Genomic DNA, 14,478 nt, shown 5'->3' on the forward strand with positions numbered 1-14,478 from the left:
GGATTGCCTGAGCAGACAGACTTTTCATCCCGGCGAGTGGCAACTCCATCCGGAGGTGTTCTCCACCTTAACCCTCAAATGGGGGGGTGCCAGAGTTGGATCTGATGGCGTCTCGGCAGAATGCTAAGCTTCCAAGGTACGGTTCAAGGTCAAGAGATCTACAGGCTGCTCTGATATATGCTCTGGAGGTCCCTTGGGATTTCAGGCTGGCATATGTATCCTCCGTTTGCTCTCCTTCCACAAGTCATTGCTCGTATCAAACAGGAGAGAGCATCAGTGATTCTAATAGTCCCTGCATGGCATCACAGGATCTGGTACGCAGACCTAGTGGAGATGTCGTCTCTCCCACCTTGGAGACTGCCTCTGAGGAAGGACCTTCTGATTCAGGTTCCCTTCCTTCATCCAAATCTTGTTTCTCTGAAGCTGAATGCTTGGAGATTGAACGCTTAGTTCTGTCTAAGCGTGGTTTTTCTGAGTCGGTCATTGAGACCAGGATTCAGGCTCGCAAGCCTGTTACTAGAAAGATTTACCATAAGATATGGTGTAAATATCTTTATTGATGTGAATCCAAGGGCTATTCTTGGAGTAGGGTCAGGATTCCTAGGATTTTATCCTTTCTCCAAGAAGGTCTGGAGAAGGGTTTGTCAGTTAGTACCCTGAAGAGTCAGATTTCTGCATTATCTATTTTGCTACATAAGCGTCTGGCAGACGTGCCAGATGTTCAATCTTTCCTTCCTAAGATATGGTGAGTACACAACGTCATCAATTACTGTTGGGAATATCACTCCTGGCCAGCAGGAGGAGGCAAGAGCACCACAGCAAGGCTGTTAAGTATCAAATTCCCTTCCCACAAAACCCCAGTCATTCTCTTTGCCTTGGTGCATGAAGGAGGTGAAGTTTTGGTGTCTGAAGAAAAATTGGATTTCTTTTGCTTCAAGCAAGATTTTAACTAGTATAAAAAGCCAGAGTAGGTTTACTCTGCTCTTTCCTACTTTTCAAGGAATGGGTCTAGCCGTACTGCACGTTAGTCTATTCAGTAGGGCAGTGGTGGCTTTTAAGCAGTTAGGAACTTGTAAGGTGGGCCTTGCTGCGTTTTCCCAACATTGTGCTTCCCTAGTATAGAAAGCCAGAGTAGGTTTACTCTGTTCTTTATTTCTTTATCTACAGGTCTCTGTGAGGAGTGGCGTCCTCACACACCGGGTAGGCTGTCCTCCTGCCAGACAGCTAGATACAGGTAAGTGCCTTTTTGTATTCTAAGTATGGGAGGCTAGTGCTTTTTTCAGGATCTGCAAGCATTATTTGGGACATTATATATCCTAGCTGGGATGTTTGTTATGGAGAACACAGAGAGAGACTGCTTTTCTTTTATTGAGGACTGATTATGTGGGGTTCATTTTTATTTAAATAGAAATAGCACATATGGCAGACTTTTTTGTTTGCACTTCTAAGTGTACTTTATGAGGGTTTAGTCGATCTGGTGGTACCAGGTTTCTCTGTTTCTAGGGGGCCTCTTACTGATGCAAATTTTGCATTGTTAGCTTTGACATCTGAAACAAGCAGTGTCTCAGCTATGCGGGTCTGAGAGGGATCAGTATGGATGAGTGAAATAATTTATGTCTTTTTCACATAAGCGCATGGAAGTGCTTCGTTATTAGGCACTGTGCTCTCTCAGAACACAGTTGTACCTATTTTCCCTTTCCGCTCTTAGGCCTAGATTTAGAGTTTGGCGGTAGCCGTCAAAACCAGCGTTAGAGGCTCCTAACGCTGGTTTTTACCGCCCTCCGGTATTTAGAGTTTAGTTACCGACACTCAAAAATCACCCAAAGCACAAATCTCTACCGACAGCTCAGACCCAGTAGTTAACATCTACCGACAAAATAAACATCGACGAATCACAAAACAAATATTACACAAAGTACACTTACACTCATACAAACACTACACTATATTTATTTTTCAGATTTAATATTTTTTCTTCTAAATAGAAAGGATCAAAGTTGCGAGATCTCGGGTGTTAGAAAAAAAACAACACAAATCCATTTTGCCATTGACTAACATTGACACACGGGAAAACACACTCATATAGCTACATCTAACTAATAATATTATCACAAACATACACTCATCGATGCATACAAAAAATATACACCACATTACATACACAAACAAGTTATTTATTACAAAATGAACACGATTTAGCTACTTTTTCACACAAGACCATGACGTCACTCATTTTACGAGGAAAACCAGTCTTTGAATTTTTTTTTAACAAAATTTTGAGCCTCCATTGACTTCTATGGGGAAGACGTGCTCGTGCACGCGACAGACAGATTTCCCTAACGCACGCAAAAAGCGTAGACAAAAAAACTCCAAATACCAGCGCTAGAAATCGGAAAAAAAAACATGCTTTTCTGCGTTAGACCCAGCTATGACAAATAGATCAAGAAATTACTATTTCCCTATGGTGGACTTATGGATTTTACTTATTGAATATTCACAACAGCATTAAATTGTTTCATACTTTTACATTACATCAACTACAAATCAACATCACTAGTAACAAACATTTTTAAAAATAAAATCACATTTAAACGGACACAAAAATAATTACAACATTTCAGGATTCACAAACAGTACACAATGGGAAACACCTCTCATTTACCTTTATTATTGCATTTCATTTATTCAACTCATATGCTTGCAGCAACAGCATATCTACATAGGCTTAACACATGATCAGTCATGGATGCACATACATTACTTTTATCATTCACTCATACATGTGCATTCAAATGATGGGGGAAAAACACATTACATTCTCTCTAGGAATCACAAAACAGAACATATGGATTTTACTGTACTTTTAACATCATGATTCCATCACAATAAACCATTAGGAATTACGTACAAGAAGAACATCATTACACCAGATTACAGATGTCACTTTATGGGAAGGAACAACAATGCCAGACCGCTATATAGAAGTCAGCATATGTGGGACACAATTACAATATATACGTATATGTACATAACACGCATCACCCATCACGCAACCACAAAGCACACATTTATATTTTATTCAGCACACAATAACAATGTAGCACAATACAACAACACAATGAGGATTTCAGAACTACATAGGCAGGTTAATAATATGATGACGTCATTAGAAGATTCAACCATACACATTACAGATTCACGACTGTACCGCCCCTTTCAGAACTTTAGCACTCAATACTACAATACAACATATACTTAAACAAAAGTTTGGAACAGCATTATTAGGGCAATTTGAATGGGACAATTCATAAATATTGTCAGCTCGCAAATCACTTAGATATATAATACTACAGATGACAGCCGGAAGTTCTTCAGTATTAGTGCCATTTTAATGGGACGCATACAATATTGACAGCTCGGCAATCACTTATATATACAATACTACAGATGACAGCCGGAAGTTCTTCAGTATTAGTGCCATTTTAATGGGACCCCTACAATATTTACATCTCGGCAATCACTTATATATACAATACTACAGATGACAGCCGGAAGTTATTCAGTATTAGTGCGATTTGAATGGGACGCATACAATATTGACAGCTCGGCAATCACTTATATATACAATACTACAGATGGCAGACGGGAAGTTCTGAATTATTATTGCGATTTTAAAGGGACGCATACAATATTGACATCTCGGCAATCACTTATATATACAATACTACAGATGACAGCCGGAAGTTCTTCAGTATTAGTGCCATTTTAATGGGACGCATACAATATTGACAGCTCGGCAATCACTTATATATACAATACTACAGATGACAGCTGGAAGTTCTTCAGTATTAGTGCGATTTGAATGGGACGCATACAATATTGACAGCTCGGCAATCACTTATATATACAATACTATAGATGGCAGACGGGAAGTTCTGAATTATTATTGCGATTTTAAAGGGACGCATACAATATTGACATCTCGGCAATCACTTATATATACAATACTACAGATGGCAGATGTTACTTTATCGTTTACAAACAATGTTACAGCAACATTGATCGATCACATTCGATGCACATTATACACAACTATGCACTTTCATTCATGTTTGCCTGGACGTGTGCTTTTTACTATAAGATCGCGTTTAAGAAATATTGATTACGCATATGATCAAACATTACAAACATGCACTGTATGTGTGATATTTGACACTTTCACATTGAGATTCATTGGGGGAAAACAACATTTCAGCAAACACCAAAAAAACGCCCACTGTGAAAGCATTCGCGCCGCTCACATACAAACAAGTGAATACAATTAGCAATCATTACAAACTCACTACCATTGGACTAATTGTACTATAAATCCCCCAAACAACATGGCCAAAGCATCCCTTGTGATCCACATGAGATCAATTTGCATACCTTGTTACGCCTTGCTCTGCTGTTTGGAAATATGGATGATGATGACATGGTAGACGCTGCTGGTGCTGCTATTGGCGAACTAGCTGTTGATAGAATCAGGCAGCCTCGGCGGCTCCGAGTGAGACGAAGGGCTCGTCTGGTTCGAGGTCCTCGTGTCTACAGGGTGAGACCCACCTTGGAAAAAATGAGCGACTTTGAGGTTTATGATAAGTATCGGCTCAATCGCGAACAGCTCATTGGCCTTTACGATCTTCTTAAACCTCATTTGAAGCCACGTATAAGAATAAGGACTGCTGTTCCCGGCATGAGTAAGATGCTAAGTTGTTTATACGTCCTGGCCTCCGGGAGTTTTCAATCCAGAGAAATGTACATGCATGGCCTGTCTCAATGTACATTCTCTGTGGTGTTTGATAACTTTCTGGACGCCATGGTACGTATCAGTAAGCACTACATAGGATTCCCACAGAATGATGGTGATTGGAGGCGCCTGAAGCGGGAATTCTTTGCTATTGCTGAATTGCCCAATGTCTTGGGAGCCATAGATTGTACCCACATTGCGCCTTGCGTGCTCCAATTGATGACTTGCCCTTCAGAAATCGCAAACATTTTCATAGCCTCAACGTGCAGTATGTTTGTGACGCACAGATGAGGATTATGCATGTGTGTGCGAATTTTGGAGGGGCTTGTCATGATGCCCGCATCCTCTCTCTGTCCACCCTGTGGCGGCAGTTTGAGGAAAGACAAATGCCCCCTGGTTATCTCGTTGGTGAGTATTTGTGCACAACATGGTTAATTAGTTAGACAATTGCCACTGTAGTTTTAAAATGTTAGCGTAATGTTCAGCTATAGGATGCAATTTAACCATTTATTTATATTTCCGCAAATGTCTACTTTTAGTTCAATGCAGATATGTAGCATGTCTTACCTTAAATGCTCAGAGAATGCAATGTAACCATTTAGTTGGCATTTTACACAAGGTCTGGTTTATGCTAAATACGCATATGTAGCATGTCTTAGCTGAAATGGGAAGATAGCAGCAAATGCAATTTAACCATGTCATTGTCTCTTTCCGCTAATGTCTACTTTTAGTTCAATGCAGATATGTAGCATGTCTTACCTTAAATGCTCACATAGAGAATGCAATGTAACCATTTAGTTGGTATTTTACACAAGGTCTGGTTTAGGCGAAATACGCATATGTAGCATGTCTTAGCTGAAATGGGAAGATAGCAGCCAATGCAATTTAACCATGTCATTGTCTCTTTCCGCTAATGTCTACTTTTAGTTCAATGCAGATATGTAGCATGTCTTACCTTAAATGCTCAGATAGAGAATGCAATGTAACCATTTAGTTGGTATTTTACACAAGGTCTGGTTTATGCTAAATACGCATATGTAGCATGTCTTAGCTGAAATGGGAAGATAGCAGCAAATGCAATTTAACCATGTCATTGTCTCTTTACGCTAATGTCTACTTTTAGTTCAATGCAGATATGTAGCATGTCTTACCTTAAATGCTCAGATAGAGAATGCAATGTAACCATTTAGTTGGTATTTTACACAAGGTCTGGTTTAGGCGAAATACGCATATGTAGGATGTCTTAGCTGAAATGGGAAGATAGCAGCAAATGCAATTTAACCATGTCATTGTCTCTTTCCGCTAATGTCTACTTTTAGTTCAATGCAGATATGTAGCATGTCTTACCTTAAATGCTCAGATAGAGAATGCAATGTAACCATTTAGTTGGTATTTTACACAAGGTCTGGTTTAGGCGAAATATGCATATGTAGTATGTCTTAGCTGAAATGGGAAGATAGAGAATAATATTGAACTAGATTATTCTTTTAAAAAATAAACATTTGTTAGTGGATTATCGTGTACACAAACTTTTTTTGGAATCAAAATACAATTTTGAGGATTCAGTTTGAATTATGTTCTGTTCATAATTTATAGGTCATTCTGGTTACATGAGCCGGCCTTGGCTTATTACTCCCTTACGTAGCCCTACTGATGTGGCTGAGGAGGGCTACAATAGGGCTCATAAGAGAACCAGGGCGGTGGTTTAACAAATGTTCGGGCTCCTGAAGATGAGGTTCAGGTGCCTTGACAGGTCGGGAGGAGCCCTCCAGTACAACCCAAAGAAGGTGTAATGGACTGATCAAATTCTAAAATACTTGAACTATGACTATAAAGTTATGGTTGTGTCATTCAAGAAACAGTAAGGAGGAGTAGCCGGAAGTTTCTTGAATGATTTAATCTTTGCCTAACTCTTGTGAATATCAAGTAATCTATATCTTTAAATTACCACTCACAATAAGGCAATGACTTGCTTAAATTTAGGCATATAATTTTGAGATAGAAAAAACGGAATGTCAACAATATAAATATATTAACCTTCAAGCAGAGATGTTCACAGTATAAGAGTAAAAGATAGTCTGACCTGAATCCTGTGTACGGCTGAGCGTTACACTTACACACGCTGGATTGTGCTGTGTCTCTGTGAGTGAGAGCTGTCCCTGGGCTGTAGCTGATGACGTCAGCGCAGTACACGCTGACAGCAGGGAAGCTGTAGCGCTCGCTTATCACGCTGGTCTCAACGGAGGAATTTGCTAGGGGTAGCAACAAAGGCTGAGACTGGAGGTACGGCAGCTCACAAGATCCTGATGGGAGATTTGACAATAAGAGTGCCTTGCAGTTAGCTGATTAGCAGGTATGGCAAACAGCAGAGTTACAGGAATCAGGAGAGCAGAACAAACACCACTTCAGATAGGTTATAGTAGGAGGTAGGTAAGTGGCTAGCATAGAACTCAATTAACCAGCAAGGTGTGGTAGTAGGAGGTGCTCTTTATAGGTTGCACCTTAAAGGTACAGGTGAAATATCCAAAACAACCTGTAACCCTTACATAGCCCCCCCCCCAAAAGAACCACTGCGAGGTTCAAGGTCTGGGGCGATCAGGATTACGTCTGTGAAAAAGGGGAAACGAGTCTTGGAGCGGTAACATTGGAAGCAGGTTCCCAGGAGTCCTCCTCATGACCGAAACCCTTCCAGTGGACCAAGTAATATAGAACACCTGAGTGGAGTCTGGAGTCCAGGATGCTGTGAACTTCATACTCCGAGTCCGGGGCAACTGGGAGGGTGTTGTCACTGGTCCCAACGAGTGTAGCAGGAGTGTCACATGGTTTGACCAAGGACACATGGAAAGTAGGATGTATCTTGAAGGAAGAAGGAAGTTGCAGAGTCACCGTTGAAGGGCTATTAACTCGGGTTACCGGGTAAGGACCTATAAAAAGTTTACCCAATTTCTTACAGGGATACGGTATCCTAAGATGCTTGGTTGATAGCCAGACTCGTTGTCCTACAGTATATTGTGGTGAAGGTCGGTGTCGAAGATCGTAATACCTACGTTGTGAGACCTGCGCGTTTTGGATCTGGTCACGAATATATGTGAAATTGGCTGCGATGTCATTGACAAGATCATTTACCTGGGGGGACGGTGTTTCAACTCTGGGTAGGAGGGTGAAATTCGGATCCAGTCCGTAGTTTACATAAAAAGGAGAAGTGCCAGTTGTAGAGCTTTGGGTGTTGTTATAAGCAAACTCGGCTAAGGGTAGATAAGTGGCCCAAACATCCTGTTGATGTGAACAGTACCAAACATCCTGTTGATGTGAACAGTAACAGCGCAAGTACTGTTCGAGCCACTGATTCACCCTCTCCGTCTGACCATTCGTCTGTGGATGGTAGGCAGTGGATAATTTTTGTTCAATATGAAGGGCTGTACACATATTCCTCCAGAATCTCAAGGTGAATTGAGATCCTCTGTCGCTAAGGACTGTTTTAGGTATCCCATGAAGTCGTACAATGTTACTAATAAAAAGATCACAAGTAATTTTTGCAGTGGGTAAAGAGGAAATTGGTATAAAGTGCGCCATCTTGGAGAAAAGGTCTGTTATGACTAATATGGTGGTGTAGTTAGATGATTGAGGTAAGTCTACAATGAAATCCATGGAAACTGCTTCCCAAGGAATCCGCGGTACTGGTAGGGGTTGTAGAAGCCCCACAGGAAGTTGTCGTGAAGGTTTGGTTGTGGCACACACGATACATTGAGAAAGAAATAGTTTTAAATCTTGATGTAACGTTGGCCACCAATAAGATCTTTTAAGTAATTCAGTGGTCTTATCCCTTCCCATATGTCCTGCAAGGGGTGACTCATGAACAGATTTCAGAACTGAAGGTCTTAAAGAGGGAGGTATATACAACTTCCCATCTTTACATAGAAAACCGTTAGGGTTGCAGATGAGATCTGCATGTGGTGCTGAAGTGTCCTTGGCGATGGCGTCCTTCAGTACAGAGGAGATATCAGATATAACACCTAATATGCATTGCCTCGGAATGACAGTAGCAGGGGTATTGAGATTCTCTGGTTTGGTATCTCGCCTAGAAAGGGCGTCAGCCTTGCCGTTCCTTGTCCCTGGTCTATAGGTGATAACATAATGGAAACGGGAGAAATACAGACTCCAGCGTAACTGTCTGGAGGATAAAGTCCGGTTGGATTGCAGGTACTGCAGATTCTTATGGTCTGTATATATAACAGTTGGTTGTGCAGCCCCCTCGAGCAGATGTCTCCAATGGTCGAAAGAACAGCAATTCCTTTTCGCCCACAGGGTAATTTAACTCTGCTGGTTGCATGAGTCTGGAAAAGAAGGCAACAGGGTGCAAAGGATCCTTGAATGATTTCCTTTGGGAGAGAACTGCTCCTATGGCGAAATCTGAGGCATCTACCTCTAATATAAACTGTTTCTCTAAATCTGGATACTGCAAGATGGGTGCCAAAGTGAATTTACGTTTCAGAGAATCAAATACTATTTGTGTTTCTTTTGTCCATTTGAAAGCTAGGTTTAACTTGGTGAGTTCAGTGAGTGGTTTGGTGATGGAAGCAAACCCTGGGATAAACTTTCTATAATAATTCGAAAATCCGAGGAAACACTGTACATCCTTCTTAGATTGGGGCACAGGCCAATCCAGAATTGCTTGGACCTTATCATCCTGCATCTTAATACCCTCAGGGGTTATATCATAACCTAAGAAAGATATGTTGTTTGATTCAAAGATACATTACTCTAACTTAGCATAAAGATTGTTCTTACGTAATCTGGTTAATACTTCCTTTACATGAATTCTGTGTTGATCAAGATTTTGAGAGTAAATCAAAATGTCGTCAAGATATACGACTATGAAAACATCTAATATATCCCTGAAAAGGTCATTAATCAAACACTGGAATGTTGCTGGGGCATTGCAATGACCGAATGGCATCACTGTATATTTGAATAGCCCGTATCTAGTCCGAAAAGCAGTGAGCCATTCGTCGCCAGCTCTCATTCGTATTAGATTATAGGCTCCTCGAAGATCCAATTTAGTGAAAATCGAGGCCCCCCTTAATCTTTCTATTAACTCAGGTATTAGTGGGAGTGGATACCGATTTTTCCTTGTACGTTTATTTAACTCCCTTTAGTCTATAATGGGTCTTAATGTACCATCTTTGTTGGTAACGAAAAATATGCCTGCACCTGCTGGTGATGTGCTAGGTCTTATAAAGCCTTTCTTAAGGTTTTCGTAGATGTAATTTTTGAGGTGTTCTAACTCTGGTTTAGAGAGGGGATATATGTGTCTGTATGGGATTGAGACCCCTGGGAGCAAATCAATAGGACAGTCGTAGTCCCTATGGGGGGGTAGTTTTTCGGCATCCTTTTTGTTAAACACATCAGAAAAGTTGGCGTATTGTTGGGGTAGTTGGTTATCAAGAACCCATAACATAACTACATCAGAAGAATTTAGTTCTTCAACAGTGGAATGTGGAAATGTTAAACTGAGATCTCCCCAATCCACAGATGGTTTATGTTTTCTTAACCAATCTATACCCAATATAATATCAAACATAGGGGATGAAATCACATCAAATGTAAGTGTTTCTGTGATGTGAGTGCATGATGTTACCTGTAGGGTAGTTGTCTGATGTGTAACTGGACCTGATTTGAGCATAGTGCCATCAATAACCTTCACAGAAACCGGTTGATGCTTACACACAAGGGGTATTTTATTTAGTTTTACAAAATCTTGATCAACAAAGTTTCTGCTGGATCCGGTATCAATAATGGCTTCAGTGGTTATCTGTACTTGATCCCCCTGTAAGGTAATAGGAATAGTTAGATATGAGGGTTTTGTAACTTTCATTAGAAGAGTTTCAGTAGAATCATTCAACCTACCCTTCTTATTCTTGGCAAGGACAGGACATTCCTTGACTTCATGTGAGGGGCTGGCACAATACATACATAAACTGTGCCGTTTCCTTCTGGACTTTTCCTGCATGGTTAGGGGTCCCTTCATAAACCCAATGTCCATAGGTTGGGGTGTATCCTTATTAGAGTAGGCTACAGTAGAGGGTAAACTCCTGCTACTGCAAGCCTTCTCAGAACGGCGTTCTCTGAGACGTCTGTCAATGTTAATAGTAAGGGTGAATAAATCCTCTAGCGAGTCAGGTATACCAGTGCGAGAGAGTTCGTCTTTAATTCCCTCTGATAACCCTGACCGATACTGGGTTTTAAGAGAAACCTCATTCCATTCGGAATCACGTGCTGAGATCTTAAATTGTGTTATGTAGGTCTCTACAGGGTTTTTTCTCTGTTTGAGAGACCTGAGGGTATTCTCTGCTGTGACTTGCTTAAAAGGATCGTCATAAAGGACGGACATCTGATTGAGAAATGCTGTTAAAGACCCTAGAATGGAATCTTCATTCTCAAAAAAAGTGTCTGCCCAGGCCCTTGGCTCCCCCCTCAGGTAGGATATGACTGTGAGCACTCTAGACCTTTCAGTAGGATAAGTGCGTGGCTTCATTTCAAATAATAATAAACATGAATTCCAAAACTCTCTGAATTTAGATCTGTCTCCAGAGAATTTCTCTGAGGGGGAGACCATGGGTTCTGGTGTTGTTTCAGCAGAGGGAGGCTTAGGAGTGAGAGTCTCCCTTAAACAGGCTTTCAAGGCCTGGTTCTCTACTTGCAGTTCATGGAAGGAACCAGAAAGAGCTTCCAGTCTGTCTGATAGTACCTGAACTTTATCACATAACTGATCATGTTTCATATTGTATGAAAGTAGGATAAACCAGTGTGCACAAACACAAAATCCTTCCTTTACATTTTATGGCTGGTTAATTCTGTAATGGACTGATCAAATTCTAAAATACTTGAACTATGACTATAAAGTTATGGTTGTTTCATTCAAGAAACAGTAGGAGGAGTAGCCGGAAGTTTCTTGAATGATTTAATCTTTGCCTAACTCTTGTGAATATCAAGTAATCTATATCTTTAAATTACCACTCACAATAAGGCAATCACTTGCTTAAATTTAGGCATATAATTTTGAGATAGAAAAAACGGAATGTCAACAATATAAATATATTAACCTTCAAGCAGAGATGTTCACAGTATAGGAGTAAAAGATAGTCTGACCTGAATCCTGTGTACGGCTGAGCGTTACACTTACACACGCTGGATTGTGCTGTGTCTCTGTGAGTGAGAGCTGTCCCTGGGCTGTAGCTGATGACGTCAGCGCAGTACACGCTGACAGCAGGGAAGCTGTAGCGCTCGCTTCTCACGCTGGTCTCAACGGAGGAATTTGCTAGGGGTAGCAACAAAGGCTGAGACTGGAGGTACGCCAGCTCACAAGATCCTGATGGGAGATTTGAGAAAGCTCCGGTGGAGCAGACAATAAGAGTGCCTTGCAGTTAGCTGATTAGCAGGTATGGCAAACAGCAGAGTTACAGGAATCAGGAGAGCAGAACAAACACCACTTCAGATAGGTTATAGTAGGAGGTAGGTAAGTGGCTAGCATAGAACTCAATTAACCAGCAAGGTGTGGTAGTAGGAGGTGCTCTTTATAGGTTGCACCTTAAAGGTACAGGTGAAATATCCAAAACAACCTGTAACCCTTACAGAAGGTGGCTAAGATCGTTATAGCCTGTAGTGTCCTGCATAATATTGCACAGCGGGCTGGGATGCTGCAGGCCGTCCAGGCGCACCGAAACCTCCTCAGAGATGAGGAGGACGATCCAGTTCTAGAGGGGCCATTCCGGGACGAGGGGCTCAACGTCAGAGCAGACATCATCAACTGCCACTTTAGACGGTAAATAATAGAAGTTAGATTGGAGTATTGTCAATAGATGTGAACTCTAGGGAAATGACATCCTATTGGAGACACTTAGATTATTTTTTAATTTTTAGATGGTATTTCACAGTCCTCTATTTTTGAAATGATGAATAAGACACCTATTGAAGATCAACTTTTTTCTCCAGAATTGACTTTCAAAGACCATGCATTATCCAGGTTGGTTTACCAATGCATGATAGTTAAGAATCACAGGAAGAATGTAGAATATTAGTAGCTTACATACATTAGTCATACTTTGTTCATAATTAGATATTTCGGTATCACAATCAGACACTTAGATTATTTTTTAATTTTTAGATGGTTTTTCAGTCCTCTATTTTTGAAATGATGAATAAGACACCTATTGAAGATCAACTGTTTTCTCCTGAATTGACTTTCAAAGACCATGCATTATCCAGGTTGGTTTACCAATGCATGATAGTTAAGAATCACAGGAAGAATGTAGAATATTAGTAGCTTACATACATTAGTCATACTTTGTTCATAATTAGATATTTAGGTATCACAATCAGACAAAGGAATACATATTATAGTTGATATAGAGGTATTTGAATGGACATGAAATATTACATTTATGTTCAGCATACATATATATTTATTATTTAAATGTGATATACATTATTATGTATAATTAGAAATGCTGATATTTAAATGTAATTTTTATTACACAATATAATGGTGTATGGTTTTTTGGGTTTTTAATCCAAAAATGTAATTAATAAATATCTTGATAAAATGTTGCACAAAGTTAGAGCATAGACACAAGATGATTGTAAATGTATTTTATGAATATTTTACAACGTGTGTATTAACTTTGTAAAATATGTTTTTTTATTTTCAGATTTTCATCTGATGACTTCCAGGAATATTTTTTTTTTTGTTTTTGTTAAAAGAACTTTTTTTTTTTTAAATGGTAATAATCAACATTTTATTATTAAATACCCTCTTTTGAACAGATTATAATAAATATCCATATAATCTGTCAATAATAAACAATTTGACTCCCATGACTGGTAGTTGTCTATTTGACAAGCACATGCATAAGATCAAATTAGGCATCATGTGTAGCATTAATTTTAGAAAATCCAATGATTCAGAGAATATTAAAGTCAACTATCTTTTTTAAATTAATTGGGGAGTGAAATCCATCAATGCTTTTATTGTGTAATTTTTAGATGTTAAAATATTTTCGGATATGTAGTCAGAATTTGACATAAATTTATTTGTTTCACTTTTAAGAAGGGGAAGTGGTTCACTTACATTAAAGTGACAGTGTTGTTGAATGTAAAATTTATTTTATAAGATCTTGTATCTTCCTTAGTTATCTAAAATAATAAATTTATATTTTTTAAATTTAAAAATGGTAGGTCAGTTAACTTCATATTTTGCACAAGCTAGTTATTGGATGCCATGTTAATAGATTTTATTTTCTAGTGGAGTCATTTAAAGGGTCATTTAACTATAGTTATTAATATTATGTAGTTTTTTAAATCTTACCTCTTGGGTTAGACATCACATATCTATATATAATTTTAATTCCCCTTTAGTTTGTTTCGACAATGTTAAATCAACATTCCGAATGTTTTGGTCCTTAAAGGGACATTCACAAAATATATTGTGTATTGAATTTTAAACAATCATAAAAGAATTTTAACATATTTATAAAGTACTATATAATTACATTCAGTCTTTAAATATACTTAGAAAAAGATACATCAATGCACATATCTTAGACAATTACATAAGGCATCTATGTGCAACCAACAATCAGCATCAAAATAGCCTATGTAGATATGTATTTAATCCAAGAATATATATAATTAAA

Source organism: Bombina bombina, chromosome 1 (genome assembly GCF_027579735.1).
Source record: "Bombina bombina isolate aBomBom1 chromosome 1, aBomBom1.pri, whole genome shotgun sequence".
NCBI classification, from domain to species: Eukaryota; Metazoa; Chordata; class Amphibia; order Anura; family Bombinatoridae; genus Bombina; species Bombina bombina.